The 17,870-nt window shown below is 43.9% G+C and overlaps 1 protein-coding gene across 3 annotated transcripts in view; it reads left to right on the top strand.

Moving 5' to 3' along the window:
• Nucleotides 1-17,870, top strand: part of ASIC1 (acid sensing ion channel subunit 1) — a 523,004-nt gene that overhangs the window by 379,460 nt on the left and 125,674 nt on the right. The window lies entirely within an intron of this gene.

Genomic DNA, 17,870 nt, shown 5'->3' with positions numbered 1-17,870 from the left:
GGAAAAACAAAAACAAGCTAAGCCACAGAAAACCAGAGAGGTTGGTAAATAAGCAGTTTGCAGACCCCTGATCCTATCCACACAACTATCAGTAGCCGTGGAGCGTACCTACGATGATTCTAGATGCCTCGTCACAGCCGGAGAACTAAATAAACCTCAAGCAAGAAAAGGGGAAATCTAAACTGCCCCAGAGCAGACCCCAAAGCAATAGACAGCCCCCAAACATGTATTGTCGGTGAGACAAGATGAAAACACAAACACAGATAGAAAAATAGGCTGAGCAAACGATGGGGCCCACACTAACTAGAAAGGACAGGAAAGGAAAGATGTTGTCTGCAATCACGCACAAAACCCTGCCAAAAAATGTCCAACCCTTTCTGATAACAAAAACCCTGAAGTCGCTGGACTTCAATTCCCTATATCAGCAAAAAGAAAACTGGCATAAACAGAGAAACATAAGAATGGAAATTCAGCACAGCCCCAGCAGGGGCTGGCTGACCACAAAAACTGAGTAAACCAGACCAAATCTCATGTGAAATAATAGCAGAGCACACACAGCTTGAGAAGGCAGGAACAAAACTGGAAACCAGAACCTCAGGGCAGGGAAAAATCACCAGCACAGAATTAGGGAGTCGGCTGTCTTAAATCCAGTCAGAGACTCCTGATGTCCACTCACAGTCCTCCTCCTCAGGTGGCAGGTCTCTGCCATTTAGATCAGCTTCATTACCTACTGTTACCACCAGAGGGAGCCCGGATGGAGAACTCACGACTCCTCTGCCAACACATCCAGCTCCACCACCCTCACCAGAAGCCAGAGGTAAACCAGAAAATGAGTTCACTACAGTACCCCCCCTTGAGGAGGGGTCACCGAACCCTCATTCATGCCACCGGGCTGATCAGGATGGGCCCGGTGAAAAGCATGAACCAATCTGTCGGCATGAATGTCAGAGGCAGGGACTAGTGTTGAGCTTTCCGAGCATGTAGTGTGTATGTATGTAGCATGTATGTAGTATGTATGTAGCATGTAGTGTGTATGTTGCATGTATGTAGCATGTAGTATATATGTAGTATGTATGTTACATGTAGTATATATAGTATATATGTAGTATGCATGTTGCATGCATGTAGTATATATGTATTATGTATGTAGTATGTATGTAGCATGTATGTAGTATGTAGCATGTATGTAGTATGTAGCATGCATGTAGTATGTAGCATGTATGTAGTATGTATGTTACATGTAGTATATATGTAGTATGTATGTTACATGTAGTATATATGTAGTATGCATGTTGCATGCAGGTAGTATATATGTTGTATGTATGTTGCATGCATGTAGTATATATGTAGTATGTATGTTGCATGCATGTAGTATATACAGTGGGGAAAAAAAGTATTTAGTCAGTCAGCAATAGTGCAAGTTCCACCACTTAAAAAGATGAGAGGTGTCTGTAATTTACATCATAGGTAGACCTCAACTATGGGAGACAAACTGAGAAAAAAAAATCCAGAAAATCACATTGTCTGTTTTTTTTTCATTTTATTTGCATATTATGGTGGAAAATAAGTATTTGGTCAGAAACAAGCAATCAAGATTTCTGGCTCTCACAGACCTGTAACTTCTTCTTTAAGAGTCTCCTCTTTCCTCCACTCATTACCTGTAGTAATGGCACCTGTTTAAACTTGTTATCAGTATAAAAAGACACCTGTGCACACCCTCAAACAGTCTGACTCCAAACTCCACTATGGTGAAGACCAAAGAGCTGTCAAAGGACACCAGAAACAAAATTGTAGCCCTGCACCAGGCTGGGAAGACTGAATCTGCAATAGCCAACCAGCTTGGAGTGAAGAAATCAACTGTGGGAGCAATAATTAGAAAATGGAAGACATACAAGACCACTGATAATCTCCCTCGATCTGGTGCTCCACGCAAAATCCCACCCCGTGGGGTCAGAATGATCACAAGAACGGTGAGCAAAAATCCCAGAACCACGCGGGGGGACCTAGTGAATGAACTGCAGAGAGCTGGGACCAATGTAACAAGGCCTACCATAAGTAACACACTACGCCACCATGGACTCAGATCCTGCAGTGCCAGACGTGTCCCACTGCTTAAGCCTGTACATGTCCGGGCCCGTCTGAAGTTTGCTAGAGAGCATTTGGATGATCCAGAGGAGTTTTGGGAGAATGTCCTATGGTCTGATGAAACCAAACTGGAACTGTTTGGTAGAAACACAACTTGTCGTGTTTGGAGGAAAAAGAATACTGAGTTGCATCCATCAAACACCATACCTACTGTAAAGCATGGTAGTGGAAACATCATGCTTTGGGGCTGTTTCTCTGCAAAGGGGCCAGGACGACTGATCCGGGTACATGAAAGAATGAATGGGGCCATGTATCGTGAGATTTTGAGTGCAAACCTCCTTCCATCAGCAAGGGCATTGATGATGAAACGTGGCTGGGTCTTTCAACATGACAATGATCCAAAGCACACCGCCAGGGCAACGAAGGAGTGGCTTCGTAAGAAGCATTTCAAGGTCCTGGAGTGGCCTAGCCAGTCTCCAGATCTCAACCCTATAGAAAACCTTTGGAGGGAGTTGAAAGTCCGTGTTGCCAAGCGAAAAGCCAAAAACATCAATGCTCTAGAGGAGATCTGCATGGAGGAATGGGCCAACATACCAACAACAGTGTGTGGCAACCTTGTGAAGACTTACAGAAAACGTTTGACCTCTGTCATTGCCAACAAAGGATATATCACAAAGTATTGAGATGAAATTTTGTTTCTGACCAAATACTTATTTTCCACCATAATATGCAAATAAAATGAAAAAAAACCAGACAATGTGATTTTCTGGATTTTTTTTTCTCAGTTTGTCTCCCATAGTTGAGGTCTACCTATGATGTAAATTACAGACGCCTCTCATCTTTTTAAGTGGTGGAACTTGCACTATTGCTGACTGACTAAATACTTTTTTTCCCCACTGTATGTAGTATGTATGATGCATGCATGTAGTATATATGTAGTATGTATGTAGCATGCATGTAGTATGTAGCATGTATGTAGTATGCATGTTGCATGTAGTATATATGTAGTATGTATGTTGCATGTAGTATATATGTAGTATGCATGTTGCATGCATGTAGTATATATGTTGTATGTATGTTGCATGCATGTAGTATATATGTAGTATGTATGTTGCATGTAGTATATATAGTATACAGTATATGTAGTATGCATGTTGCATGCATGTAGTATATATGTTGTATGTATGTTGCATGCATGTAGTATATATGTATTATGTATGTAGTATGTATGTAGCATGTATGTAGTATGTAGCATGTATGTAGTATGTAGCATGCATGTAGTATGTAGCATGTATGTAGTATGTATGTTACATGTAGTATATATGTAGTATGTATGTTACATGTAGTATATATGTAATATATATGTAGTATGCATGTTGCATGCATGTAGTATATATGTTGTATGTATGTTGCATGCATGTAGTATATATGTAGTATGTATGTTGCATGCATGTAGTATATATGTAGTATGTATGTTGCATGCATGTAGTATATATGTAGTATGTATGTTGCATGCATGTAGTATATATGTAGTATGTATGTTGCATGCATGTAGTATGTAGCATGTATGTAGTATGTATGTTACATGTAGTATATATGTAGTATGCATGTTGCATGCATGTAGTATATATGTAGTATGTATGTTGCATGCATGTAGTATATATGTAGTATGTATGTAGCATGCATGTAGTATGTAGCATGTATGTAGTATGTATGTTACATGTAGTATATATGTAGTATGCATGTTGCATGCATGTAGTATATATGTTGTATGTATGTTGCATGCATGTAGTATATATGTAGCATGTATGTTGCATGCATGTAGTATATATGTAGTATGTATGTTGCATGCATGTAGTATATATGTAGTATGTATGTAGCATGTATGTAGTATGTAGCATGTATGTAGCATGCATGTAGTATGTAGCATGTATGTAGTATGCATGTTACATGTAGTATATATGTAGTATGCATGTTGTATGTATGTAGCATGTATGTAGCATGTAATTTTTTTTTATTTATTTTTTTACATTCAACACATTAGCCGGATGATGGGACTACTAGTGTCCCATCATTGGCTAATGTGTCAATCACTGTCATGGTAGCAGGCATCGCCCGATGGGACTTGTAGTCCCATCGGACGATGCCTGCACAGACCCCCGAGGCCTGAACAGACCACCGGCAGGCCGGCACAGACCACCGGAGCCTGCACAGACCACCGGCAGGCCGTCACAGCCCCCCGGCAGGCCGGCACAGACCACTGGAGCCTGCACAGACCCCCTGGCAGGCCGGCACAGCCCCCCGAAAGGCCCGTACAGACCCCAAAGAGGCTGTACAAGGCAAAAATAGGGTTTTTCTTATTCCGATACCGGAAGTCCCATAGACTTGAATGGGACTTCCGGTATCGGAATCGGCGATACCGATACTTTTTTTTAAGATCGGCCGATCCATTCCGATCCGATATTTTCAAGTATCGGCTGGTATCGCTCAACTCTAGCAGGGACCCAAGAATTGTCCTCCTGGCCATGACCCTTCCACTTGACCAAATACTGGAGTCTCCGTCTAGCCAGCCGAGAATCCAGTATTTTCTCTACCTCATATTCCACATTACCTTCAACCAACACAGGGTCAGGAGGTGCAGCCATAGGAACCACTGGCTCAACAAACCTCTTCAACAGAGACTTATGAAACACGTTATGGATCTTAAACGTAACTGGAAGAGCCAATCGAAAAGAGACCGGGTTAAAAATCTCCAAAATCCTATAAGGTCCAATAAATCTTGGCTTGAACTTTGGAGACGCAACCTTCATAGAGATATTTTTTGACGACAACCAAACCATATCACCCACTTTAAACCGGGGACCAATGGTCCTATGCCGGTTGGAAAACCGCTGGGCCTTTTCTTGAGAGAGGGACAACTTATCCACCACTTGGTCCCAAATCTGCTGCATTCTCTCTACCACAGTGTCAACACCTGGGCAGGCTGAAGATTCCACTTGCCCTGAAGAAAATCAAGGATGGAACCCAAAGTTACAGAAAAAGGGCGACATCAATGTGGCAGAACTAGCTCTATTATTTAGGGCGAATTCGGCCAAGGGCAAAAATGAGACCCAATCATCCTGATCAGCACATATAAAACATCTCAAATAAGACTCCAAAGTCTGGTTTGTTCTCTCAGTCTGCCCATTGGTCTGTGGGTGAAACGCAGAGGAGAAGGATAACTGAATTCCCAGCTTGGAACAAAAAGCTTTCCAAAATCTGGAGACAAACTGGACTCCTCTGTCCGACACAATGTTCTCAGGAATCCCATGCAACCGAACCATCTGTTGTAAAAACAAGGGCACCAACTCTGAGGAAGATGGCAGCTTTGGGAGTGGTACAAGATGGACCATCTTAGAAAACCTATCACAAATCACCCAGATAATTCATTCTCTGAGAGACAGGAAGATCAGAAATAAAATCCATTGAGATATGGGTCCATAGCCTCTTGGGCACCGGCAAGGGCATCAACAACCCACTAGAACGAGAACAGGGTTTAGACCGGGAACAAGTCCCACAAGACTGCACAAAATTCCTGATATCACGAGATAAGGCGGGCCACCAAAAAGACCGACTCACCAAATCTCTGGTACCAAAAATACCTGGATGACCAGCCAACGCGGAGCAATGAACTTCAGACATCAATCTCTTCCTCCACTGGTCAGGAACATACAATTTTCCCATAGGACAACGCTCAGGTTTGTCCTCCTGAAATTCTTCCAGGGCACGTCTCAAATTGGTCGAGATGGCAGAAAGAACTACCCCCTCACGTAGGATGGCAGTAGGTTTGGTCACAATAGGAGAATCAGCAAAGAAACTTCTAGCAAGGGCGTCTGCCTTAACATTCTTAGTGCCCGGAAGAAAGGAGACCACAAAATCAAAACGCGTGAAAAACAAGGCCCACCTAGCCTGTCTAGGATACAAGCGTTTGGCCGACTCCAGGTAAATCAAATTCTTGTGGTCAGTAAGGACCACAACTTGATGTCTAGCTCCCTCCAACCAATGTCTCCACTCCTCGAATGCCCACTTCATGGCCAACAATTCCCGATTCCCCACATCATATTTGCGTTCAGATGGGGAGAACTTTCAGGAAAAGAAGGCACAGGGATTCATTTTAGAAGTCACCGGATCTTTTTGGGACAAAACAGCTCCTGCACCAATCTCCGAAGCATCTACCTCTACCTGAAATGGAAGTGAGACATCAGGTTGCCGTAAAACCGGAGCAGAAGTGAACCTCCGCTTCAGCTCCTGAAATGTCAAAACAGCCTCTGGAGACCAATTCAGCACATCTGTGCCCTTCTTGGTCAGGTCAGTCAGAGGTTTGGCAATACCAGAAAAATTAGCTATAGATTTACGATAAAAATTAGCAAAACCCAAAAACTTCTGGAGAGCCTTCAAAGAAGTGGGCTGAACCCAATCATAAATGGCCTGTACCTTGGCCGGGTCCATTTCAATAGTTGACAGAGACAAAATAAATCCCAAAAATGAAATCCTCTGTACACCAAAAAGGCATTTCGATCCATTAACATACAGGGAATTCTCCCTCAAAATCCGGAACACAGTCCGAACATGTTCCACATGAGAATCCCAATCACTGGAAAAGATCATAATATCATCCAAATAGATGATCAAAAACTTATCCACAAAGTCCCGAAAAACATCATTCATGAAGGATTGGAAGACAGAAGGGGCATTAGTGAGCCCAAAAGGCATCACCAGGTACTCAAAATGTCCCTCCGGAGTATTAAACGCCGTCTTCCATTCATCCCCATGCTTGATGCGAATAAGATTATACGCCCCCCTGAGATCAAGCTTAGTAAACCAGCAGGCACCTTTAACTCTGGAGAATAAATCAGAAATCAGGGGTAACGGATACTGATATTTAACCGTAATCTTGTTAAGGGAACGATAGTCAATACAAAGCCTTAATGAACCATCTTTCTTCGCCACAAAAAAAACCGAGCACCTAAGGGTGAAGAGGATGGTCTAATATGACCCTTCTCCAACGACTCCTTAATATAAGATCGCATAGCCTCGTGTTCAGGTAAAGATAAGTTGAAAAGCCGACCCTTGGGAAATTTACACCCATGCCTCAACTCAATTGCACAGTCATAACTCCTATGAGGAGGCAGGTACGCAGACTTACTCTCACTAAATACATCATAAAAATCAGCCAAATAGTCAGGAACATCATGAGACTGGGGAGAGGTGGAGAAAACAGGAGTGTCACCAAGAGCACACCGACAGCCCCAACTCACCACAGACACAGATTTCCAATCCAAAACTGGATTATGGATTTGCAACCAGGGATAACCCAGAACAATAGTATCATGCAAATTATGCAGTACCAAAAATCTACAATTTTCTTGGTGGTCTGGGGTGACCCGCATTATCACCTGGGTCCAAAACTGAGGTTTATTCTCCACCAAAGGAGTAGCATCAATACACCTCAAAGGAATAGGTGTCCACAGAGGTATCATGGGAAAACCACAACGTTTAGCAAAATCCAAATCCATCAGATTCAAAGCCGCTCCTGAATCCACAAAAGCCTTGGTGGAAAATGTGGATAAGGAGCAGATCAGAGTAATTGCCAAAAGAAACTTAGGTTGTACGCCACCCACAGCAAATGTGTGTGCAAAACGTTTTTCTCGTTTAGGGCAGACAGAAATAATATGAGAGGCATCTCCACAGAAAAAACACAGCTTATTACGCCTTCTATACTCCTGATGTTGCACCCTAGACAAAACTCTATCATATTGCATAGGTTCAGACATTTGTTCAAAAAGTGGCAACACCTCTCGTGTAGTTTTACATTCACGTAAACGCCGATCAACTTGAATGGCTAATGACATAGAATCGTCAAGACGAGAGGGAACAGGAAATCCCACCATAATATCTTTTACAGTTTCTGATAAACCCTTGCGAAAGAGAGCTGCCAAGGCACCATCATTCCATGTAGTAATTAACGCCCACTTTCGGAATCTTTGTCAGTATAACTCTGCAGAATCCTGACCCTGGTTCAATGCCAATAGAGCTTTCTCAGCTTGATCAATAGCATTAGGTTCAGCATATAACAACCCCAAGGCCTGAAAAAATGCATCCACATTAGTCAGAATAGGATTTTCAGGTGTCAAAGAAAACGCCCAATCCTGGGGATCACCACGCAGCAAGGAGATGACAGTTTTAACCTGCTGCGCAGAGCTCCCCGATGAGTTAGGCTTCAAGGCAAGAAATAATTTACAATTATTCTTAAAATTCAAAAATTTAGACCGATCCCCAGAAAATACATCAGGAGTAGGGATTTTGGGTTCAACAGCATGTGATTGAGCGAGATAGGTGGAAATTCCCCGCACTTCAGCAGCAAGCTGCTCCACACGATCAGGCAATTGCTTAATCTCCATTAAGGAAAAAATCCTCCTACGGCCCCAGAGAAAAAGAGGAAAAAATGCATATAAAAAAAAAATTCTGACACTTTTTTTTTTTCCCCCTGCTTTTGAGTACCCTAGAGTCTGCGGTATGGCTGGTGATTCTGTTATGAATGAGTCACCGAGGAGGAAAAACAAGCTAAGCCACAGAAAACCAGAGAGGTTGGTAACTAAGCGGATTGCAGACCCCTGATCCTATCCACACAACTAGCAGTAGCCGTGGAGCGTACCTACGATGGTTCTAGACGCCTCGTCACAGAAGGAGAACTAAATAAGCCTAAAGCAAGAAAAGGGGAAATCTAAACTGCCCCAGAGCAGACCCCAAAGCAATAGACAGCCCCCAAACATGTATTGTCAGTGAGACAAGATGAAAACACAAACACAGATAGAAAAATAGGCTGAGCAAACGATGGGGCCCACACTAACTAGAAAGGACAGGAAAGGAAAGATGCTGTCTGCAATCATGCACAAAACCCTGCCAAAAAATGTCCAACCCTTTCTGATAACAAAAACCCTGAAGTCGCTAGACTTCAATTCCCTATATCAGCACTCTGGTATATTCTGAAGACAGAGCAAAAAGAGACCAATCTAATCAGGGACAAAAAGCAAACTGGCACAAACAGAGACATAAGAATGGAAATTCAGCACAGCCCCAGCAGGGGCTGGCTGACCACAAAAACTGAGTAAACCAGACCAAATCTCATGTGAAATAATAGCAGAGCACACTTAGTTTGAGAAGGCAGGAACAGAACTGGAAACCAGAACCTCAGGGCAGGGAAAAATCACCAGCACAGAATTAAGGAGTCGGCTGTCTTACATCCAGTCAGAGACTCCTGATGTCCACTCACAGTCCTCCTCCTCAGGTGGCAGGTCTCTGCCATTTAGATCAGCTTCATTACCTACTGTTACCACCAGAGGGAGCCCGGATGGAAAACTTACGACTCCTCTGTCAACACATCCAGCTCCACCACCCTCACCAGAAGCCAGAGGTAAACCAGAAAATGAGTTCACAACAGATGCCATATGGATGTCACACGGATACTTTGATGCAAGGAAATCGCATCCTCGCATTGCACATGGATGACATACGGATCACTGTTCAGGGAACATTTCTGCGATTCTCGGCCGTGATAATTGGACCGATTTTTTATACGTTATGTTTGACGCCGGCCATAGATGATAACTCAGTGAGTGCTCCTTGTTACACAGGTAATTTAAAAAGTGCTCACTGCTTCAGTCTCAATATCAAGAACTGAATCCCTCTATATATATAAAGATCATAGGGATTTGCCAAGCACTGATATAAAATATCTCTGCAGAGTTCAAACCAGATAGGAATAAAATATTCCAATGTTCTAATGACATAGTTACAATGGACTTGAAATATACCTCTATCTGCACATATTTGGTAATCTGGCAGTTGAAGATTTATATTACCGTAATAGGTTTAGTTTTGTGACAGTGTCATCAATAAAATAGCATAATAAAAGAGTAATAGACTTATTACAGCAAATGTACTCCCCTATATATAATGAGCACTCATAGACAGGTTTCAAACAAATAATACAAGGAGAATCATAATAGATCCTCAATAGAAAATGTAACACTCATGACTTATCTCAAAACCATGAGGGAATTCCTTTCAGGGTCAGATAGGGTGAGCCAATGTGGAGCAGGGGCGCCACTACGTTTCCTGTAGGGTGCCAACCTTCTCTGCTAGGAAGGGAAACAGAGGATTTACTTCTCTTCCCTTAGATGTGACTTCCATTATAATTCAACCCAGATCTACTTGATTACCATTAACAATCTACTGATGCTGAATTGAGGAAGCAGGAGAGATTTTCTTCTGATGACTCATCCATGAAGGCCATATTTGTGCAGTTGTCTCTTAACAGTAAAACAATCTACCGCAAATTCCAGTCTGCTAATTCTTTCTGATGGTCTTTTGCAGTAAAGTCAGGGTTCTGATTTGCCTCTGTAGCAATCCTACGAGCAGCTCTCGCTGAAATTGTGCTTGGTCTTCCAAACCTTATCTTGACCTCCACTGTTCTTCTTAACTGCCATTTCTTAATTACATTTTGAACTAAGGAAAGGGCAACTTGAAAATGAATTGATGTCTTCTTATAGCCTTCTCCTGCTTTGGGTGCCTCTATCATTTTTATTTTCAGAGTGATGACAATTTTTTTTGCCTAAAATACAAAGTAAATTTGTTCTCTTTAACTTTAGCCATTTTAGAGATAATTTTGTCTTCAACTTACTTGACTGTTCGCAATAACAGTAATTTTGACCAGGGGTGCCCAAACTTTTATATGCCACTGTAAGATGGTGATATTTAATGCAACTGAGCTTACACTTGAAGGAGTGGGTGTCAGCTGCTACATATACCATAGTTGATACACTGCTGCAACTGCCAGGTTCGTTGCAAACATCAATCCTGACAGTTTAACCTTCTAGATGCCGTGGTCGAGACTGACACCTCTAGATTGTTGACAGAGGGAGGGGACTGCCTCTGTACCTCAATTGGTCCTTCTGTGATGCTATCTCAAGGTGTCCAAAAACAAAAGCCAGAAATGCTGTTTCTTGGTCACCTTGCTTCAATGATTTTTAAGTAAACAGTGATTCTAAAGTTAAGTAAAACCCATATCATAAAAAAACCCTATAACTTGTCATGGAAAAAGCTCTCACACAGCTATAAATATGTTACTATTCTTACAATGTGACAATGTAATGGGAGTTGTGGAACCACTGTGCCATGGTTCAGGGAGAGCCTGGAGTGCACGACAGGTGCAGGCAGGTCTGGCTGATATTGAAATTGTTACAGGAGGTGCAGGTGTATCCGACTGATATACAGATTATCCCAGCAGGTGCAGACGGGCTTGGTTGATATGTAGATTGACATGGCAGATTCGGGCAGGTCCGGCTCACCTACAGACTGGCACGGCAGGTGCATGCGGGACCAGCTGATATGCAGGTTGGAGAGGCAGATGCAGGCAGGTCCGGCTGATATACAGATTGGCACGGCAGGTGCATGCGGGACCTGCTAAAATATAGATTGACAAGGCAGATATTGGCACGGAGGTTAGAAACTGACTGACACTAGTGGGACTAGCGGACAGGGAGCTGAGAACTAGCAAGCGTGTTTGGTGAACTAACAACATTGAACAGGCTCCTTCATGCAGATGGAGGTGCCTTAAGTAACAAGTGTCTCCTAGCCATTGGCTGGAGACACTTTAGATCTGTGCGTGTCGCCCCTTTAAGAAGGAGGGAGCATGTGCCCTAAGCACGGTGCGCAGGGATCTGCTTGCTAAGCGCATACCACGGGTGGCAGGCAACGAGGAGGGAGTGCTGGACAGGGGCCATGTACCTGCACCCATGATCCTGTACCTGTGGCCATTCTGTGTTCCTGTACCTGTCCTGCCTGTGCCTGATTTCTCATCTGCCTACCAGCTGTATCCCTCCAGTTTAACCAGCTCATGGCTAGTCCTGCTTCTGTGCCCCTTTGAGGGTCAGATGCCACAGCTCCGAGATACGTCCTGGAGTACCACTTGGTCTCCATCTGGAACCAAGTCTAACCCTACCATCAGGGGCTCTAGCAAAGAATCAGGTGTTTGTCGTAGCTGCTTTTCGTTCTGACCCAAAGTCAGGTAAGCTAGATCACCAGTGAGTCCAGATTAGGAGTTTCCGCCCTTAATTTACAAGCGCTTGGAGACAAAAGAGACTGCTCACACACGGGCCGTGGGGAGATCACTTTATCTGACGTAATGAAATACAAGGCAATCTTTTATACCATTTACAACAATATGTAATTCTATGGAGCTCATGTGGCCCCCACCATCACCTCAGGGTCGTACCTTGTTTACAATGTACCCAGAACACGTTGTGGCTGACTATTGAGATCATACAGTATATGATAACAAGTGTGTCTCCTTGAAACAGAGATTAATAGTCTGAGGCATCATAAGAATAATTCTAGCAATAATAGGCAAAAGGCAATTGAAGTATTAAAGACAATTAAAGGGATATAAAGGCATACCTGTTGTGAACTCATTTTCGGGTTTACCTCTGGCTTCTGGTGAGGGTGATGGAGCTGGCTGTGTTGACAGAGGAGTTGTGAGTTCTCCATCCGGGCTCCCTCTAGTGGTGACAGTAGGTAATGAAGCTGATCTAAATGGCAGAGACCTGCCACCTGAGGAGGAGGACTGTGAGTGGACATCAGGAGTCTCTGACTGGATTTAAGACAGCCGATTCCCTAATTTTGTGCTGGTGATTTTTCCTGCCCTGAGGTTTTGGTTTCCAGTTCTGTTCCTGCCTTCTCAAGCTAAGTGTGCTCTGCTATTTTTCACATGAGATTTGGTCTGGTTTACTCAGTTTTCTTATGTCTCTGTTTATGCCAGTTTGCTTTTTGTCCCTGATCAGATTGGTCTCTTTTTGCTCTGTCTTCAGAATATACCAGAGTGCTGATATAGGGAATTGAAGTCTAGCGACTTCAGGGCTTTTGTTATCAGAAAGTGTTGGACATTTTTTTGGCAGGGTTTTGTGCGTGATTGCAGACAGCATCTTTCCTGTGCTTTCTAGTTAGTGTGGGCCCCATCTTTTGCTCAGCCTATTTTTCTATCTGTGTTTGTGTTTTCATCTTGTCTCACCGACAATACATGTTTGGGGGCTGTCTATTGCTTTGGGATCTGCTCTGGGGCAGTTTAGATTTCCCCTTTTCTTGCTTTAGGCTTATTTAGTTCTCCGGCTGTGACAAGGCGTCTAGGATCATCGTAGGTACGCTCCACGGCTACTCCAAGTTGTGTGGATAGAATCAGGGGTCTGCAATCCGCTTAGTTACCAACCTCTCTGGTTTTCTGTGGCTTAGCTTGTTTTTGTTTTTCCTCCTCGGTGACTCATTCATAACACATACCATTAACCCTTCTATATCATGATCGTCTAGTTAAGCCCCTCCAGGCTCTCCCTGGACCGTGGCACAGTGGTTCCATAACCATGTTCATAACAGTATATGACCACATATAGAGTATTGTTATACTCAGGAGAAATTGTTTTACAAATTGTGAAGTTATCTGAGTTGCTATCAATTAAGTTTCTGAGGCTGGTAGCTGATGAACTTATCCTCTGCAGCAGAGGTAATTCTTGGTCTTTCCAGTGGCATTCATCATAAAAGCCAGTTTTATCATAGTGATTGATTGTTGTCATGACTGTACTTAAAAATGCTTTCAAGGTTCTAGCCATTTTTCCGCTTGACTGACTTTTATGTCTTAAAGTAAAGATGGACAGTCATTTCACTTTATTTAGCTGTGTATTTTTTGCCATATTCCGGCTCAAAACTTTTGTGGAATAGGGGTCAGGACTGTACCAACTCTGCAAAATATGACCTCTTGATGTCTCTGAGGCATATCTGTTCTTTGGAAGCCAGTCCAGGTGACTCAGGGTCGTACCTTGTTTACAATGTGCCCAGAACACGTTGTGGCTGACTATTGAGAACATATATGATAACAAGTGTGTCTCCTTGAAACAGAGGCTAATAGTCTGCAGTGTCATAAGAATAATTCTAGCAATAATATGCAAAAGGTAACTGAAGTATTAAAGGCAATTAAAGGGATATAAAGGCATATCATTAACCCTTCTATATCAATTCCCCCCTGTGGTATAACCTTTGCCACAGGGTCAGCTGATGTCCACAAAGGAGCTACTGTCTCATGGGTCTAGTACCCATAAGGGGGCTTCCTACCTGCTTCGCCCATCCACCCTCAGTGTGGACACTCACTTTCCCCATCTGCAATGGCTATCTGGGGTCTATGATACACTACATAAGGTTCAGCCTTAGATTCTTTTTTCACAAATACATTATTCAGTAGCTTAACTAATACATATTGTGGGGAATAGATAGCTCAGCTGGGATCTTTGCTTTGGCACAAGCGTGTGGCTATGAAGTCACTTCAGCAGACTAGCAAGTTCCACATGGATATGAACACGGCATATTTATTGTGCACACTTGTTACTCAATGTTACACATGCCAAATATGAAATAAAACATCTAAGGCCGTCTGGCCACTAACTAACAATAGCAGGCTAACTACAAAATAAACCTATATAACAGCAAAGAAGTCCATGTAATCTTACTGTGTCAGCTCCCAGCTCAGCAGACGAGATAGACTGAGAGCTCCCAGCTCCTCCTGATTATATCAGCTGGACCAGTCAGGAAACCAAAACCTGGATTGAATTAGTGGAGGGGGAACTACCAGTCCTTTCCATGCTGATCACTAAGGAAACCAGGACTGGATTACAGTGAAATAAACTGGCTTCATCATCAGTACAGGGAGACATATGAAATGAAACAGGGAGAAATATACCTGTTTTCTAGTACCTCTCCCCTTGGCACCTCACACACCCCCCTCCTCTGTTCGAGCCCATGGGGTCGGACATGACGAGTCACCAAGCAGTGCGTTCTAGACAACGCATCTGCATTTCTGTGCGCTGTGCCCGCCCTGTGCTTAACGGAAAATTTAAACTCTTGTAATGCTAAGAACCAGCGTGTCACCCGCACATTGCCTTCTTTTGCCGGGGACATCCACGTTAGGGGCGAATGGTCCGTCACTAGTCTAAACTGGCGACCTAGTAAATAATAGCGCAAGGTGCACAGGGCCCATTTCACAGCCAGGGCTTCCCGCTCAACTACACTGTAGTTCTTTTCTGCTCTCGTAAGCTTTCTGCTTAGATAGGCCACTGGGTGTTCCTCGCCATTTACTTCTTGAGACAAAACCGCGCCAAGGCCCACCCCAGAGGCGTCCGTTTGGACAATAAACTCCCGTTTAAAGTCTGGTGCAACCAACACTGGTTGGTCACAGAGGACTGTTTTCAATCGCTGAAAGGCCTCCTCTGCTTCTGCGTTCCACTTTATTGTGACAGATTTCGACCCCTTAGTAAGATCTGTTAGAGGAGCTGGTTGCAAAATGTTTGATGAACCGCCTATAATAACCAACGATCCCTAAAAAAGCTCCAACCTGTTTTTTGGTTACCGGTCGTGGCCAATTTTGAATAGCGTCCACTTTATTGGCTTGAGGCTTCACGACACCTCTCCCTATGCTATATCCCAGATAGCGAGCCTCTTCCAATCCCAACGTACATTTCTTGGGATTGGCAGTCAACCCAGCTGTTTTTAGGGAGTCTAAGACAGCTTGTACTTTTGACAAATGCGTGTCCCAGTCATCGCTAAAGATAAAGATGTCGTCCAAGTACGCGGATGCATACTGGCCATGGGGTTTTAGGACAATATCCATTAGACGTTGGAAGGTGGCTGTGGCACCATGCAACCCAAATGGCATATCTCGGTACTGGAATAATCCCTGGGGCGTAACAAAGGCAGTTTTCTCTTTGGCTGATTCCGTAAGGGGAATCTGCCAATAACCTTTTGTTAAGTCAATAGTGGATATGTACCTAGCCGAACCCAGTCTCTCTATCAGTTCATCGACTCTTGGCATCGGGTAGGCATCGAATTTCGATACTTCGTTGACTTTCCGAAAATCGTTACAAAATCGGATAGTCCCATCGGGTTTGGGCACCAGTACGATAGGGCTAGCCCAATCACTCTGGGACTCCTCAATGACCCCGAGCTCTAACATCTTCTTCACTTCCTGGGCAATGGCTTGTCTCCGAGCCTCCGGAATTCGATATGGTTTTAGCCGTACCCGCGCCTGTGGATCAGTAATAATGTCATGTTTAATTAGGTGAGTCTGGCCAGGAAGTTCCGAGAAAATATCTGCGTTCCTCTGTATGAACTCCCTGGTCTCTCGTTTTTGGCTTTCGGATAGCGTGTCTGCAATACCCACTTCTGGCGGAGCTACCTGGGGGTCCTTTACCTTAGAAGGTGGTGCCCCTTGAGGCCCATCCTCAAGGGCAGCTCCTGCCACCAGACTCTCCCTGTCCCGCCAGGCCTTAAGCAAGTTTATGTGGTATATTTGTTCGGGCTTTCTCTTGTCTGGTTGGTGTATCTTATAATTTACTTCACCTATTCGTTCCAGCACTTCGTATGGTCCCTGCCATTTTGCAAGAAATTTATTCTCTACGGTAGGCACCAATACCAACACCCTGTCTCCGGGTTGAAAGACTCATGTTTTTGCCGCTCGGTTGTATACCGTGCTTTGGGCATGTTATGCGCGCTCTAAACACTCTTTAACTATTGGCATAACTGCTGCAATTCGGTCCTGCATAAGTGTTATGTGTTCAATTACACTGCGATAAGGAGTCACCTCTTGTTCCCAAGTCTCCTTGACAATATCTAACAGGCCTCTAGGACACCGCCCATAAACCAACTCAAAAGGTGAAAAGCCTGTGGAGGATTGGGATACCTCACGTATAGCGAACAGGAGGTATGGTAGTAGGGCATCCTAATCTCTCCCGTCCTTATCCACCACCCTTTTCAACATTCCCTTTAGGGTTTTGTTAAAGCGCTCCACCAAACCATCAGTCTGAGGGTGATATACTGAGGTACGCAAATGGGAGATTTTTAGTAGCTTACATAAATCCTTAAGTATACGAGACATAAAGGGGGTCCCTTGATCCGTAAGTATCTCTTTCGGAATGCCGGTGCGGGAAAACATATTAACCAGCTCCTTTGAAATTGATTTCGCATTGGCATTCCGCAAGGGCACTGCTTCGGGATAACGCGTGGCGTAATCCAATACTACCAAAATGTACTGATGACCCCTGGCAGATTTTACTAATGGACCAACTATATCCATTGCTATCCTCTCGAAGGGAACCTCTATTATTGGTAAGGGCACTAAGGGGCTTCTAAAATGTGACATAGGTGCGGTCAATTGACACGTAGGACATGACCGACAGTACTGGGTCATGTCTCCCACTAGACCCGGCCAAAAGAAACGTTGCAGAATACGGTGTTTTGTCTTTTCTACCGCCAGGTGTCCTCCCAAGGGATGTTTATGTGCCAACTCCAAAACTACCTGGCGAAAGGACTTAGGTACCACTAGTTGTTCTACCACCACCCCTCGCACCTTGTCTATGTGATACAACATATCCTGCTGCACCGCCATGTGTGGGAACTCGTTTTGAGCCCCTGGGTACAATGGTCTTCCCTCGGAGACCTTTATGTTTTCCCACGCCCTTGCTAGAGTAGGATCCTGGTGCTGAGCGGTCCCGAACTTACCACGGGCCACCTCAAGATCAGGCATTTCTAAAACATCCTCTAGCTGGTCTGCCTCGCCTGCATACACAGCCAGAGGAGAGTCCACAGATTCTAGTACTTCCTCTGAGATGTTTTCTCCGTTGTCTTGCTGCAATGGTTCAGGGGCTAGCTCCGGA

Source organism: Dendrobates tinctorius, unplaced genomic scaffold, assembly GCF_039654945.1.
Source record: "Dendrobates tinctorius isolate UK_male_01 unplaced genomic scaffold, ASM3965494v1 ptg000145l, whole genome shotgun sequence".
In the NCBI taxonomy this organism is placed as follows: Eukaryota; Metazoa; Chordata; class Amphibia; order Anura; family Dendrobatidae; genus Dendrobates; species Dendrobates tinctorius.
Note: the sequence above shows the minus strand (reverse complement) of the source record. Positions and strands in the feature narration are given on the sequence as shown.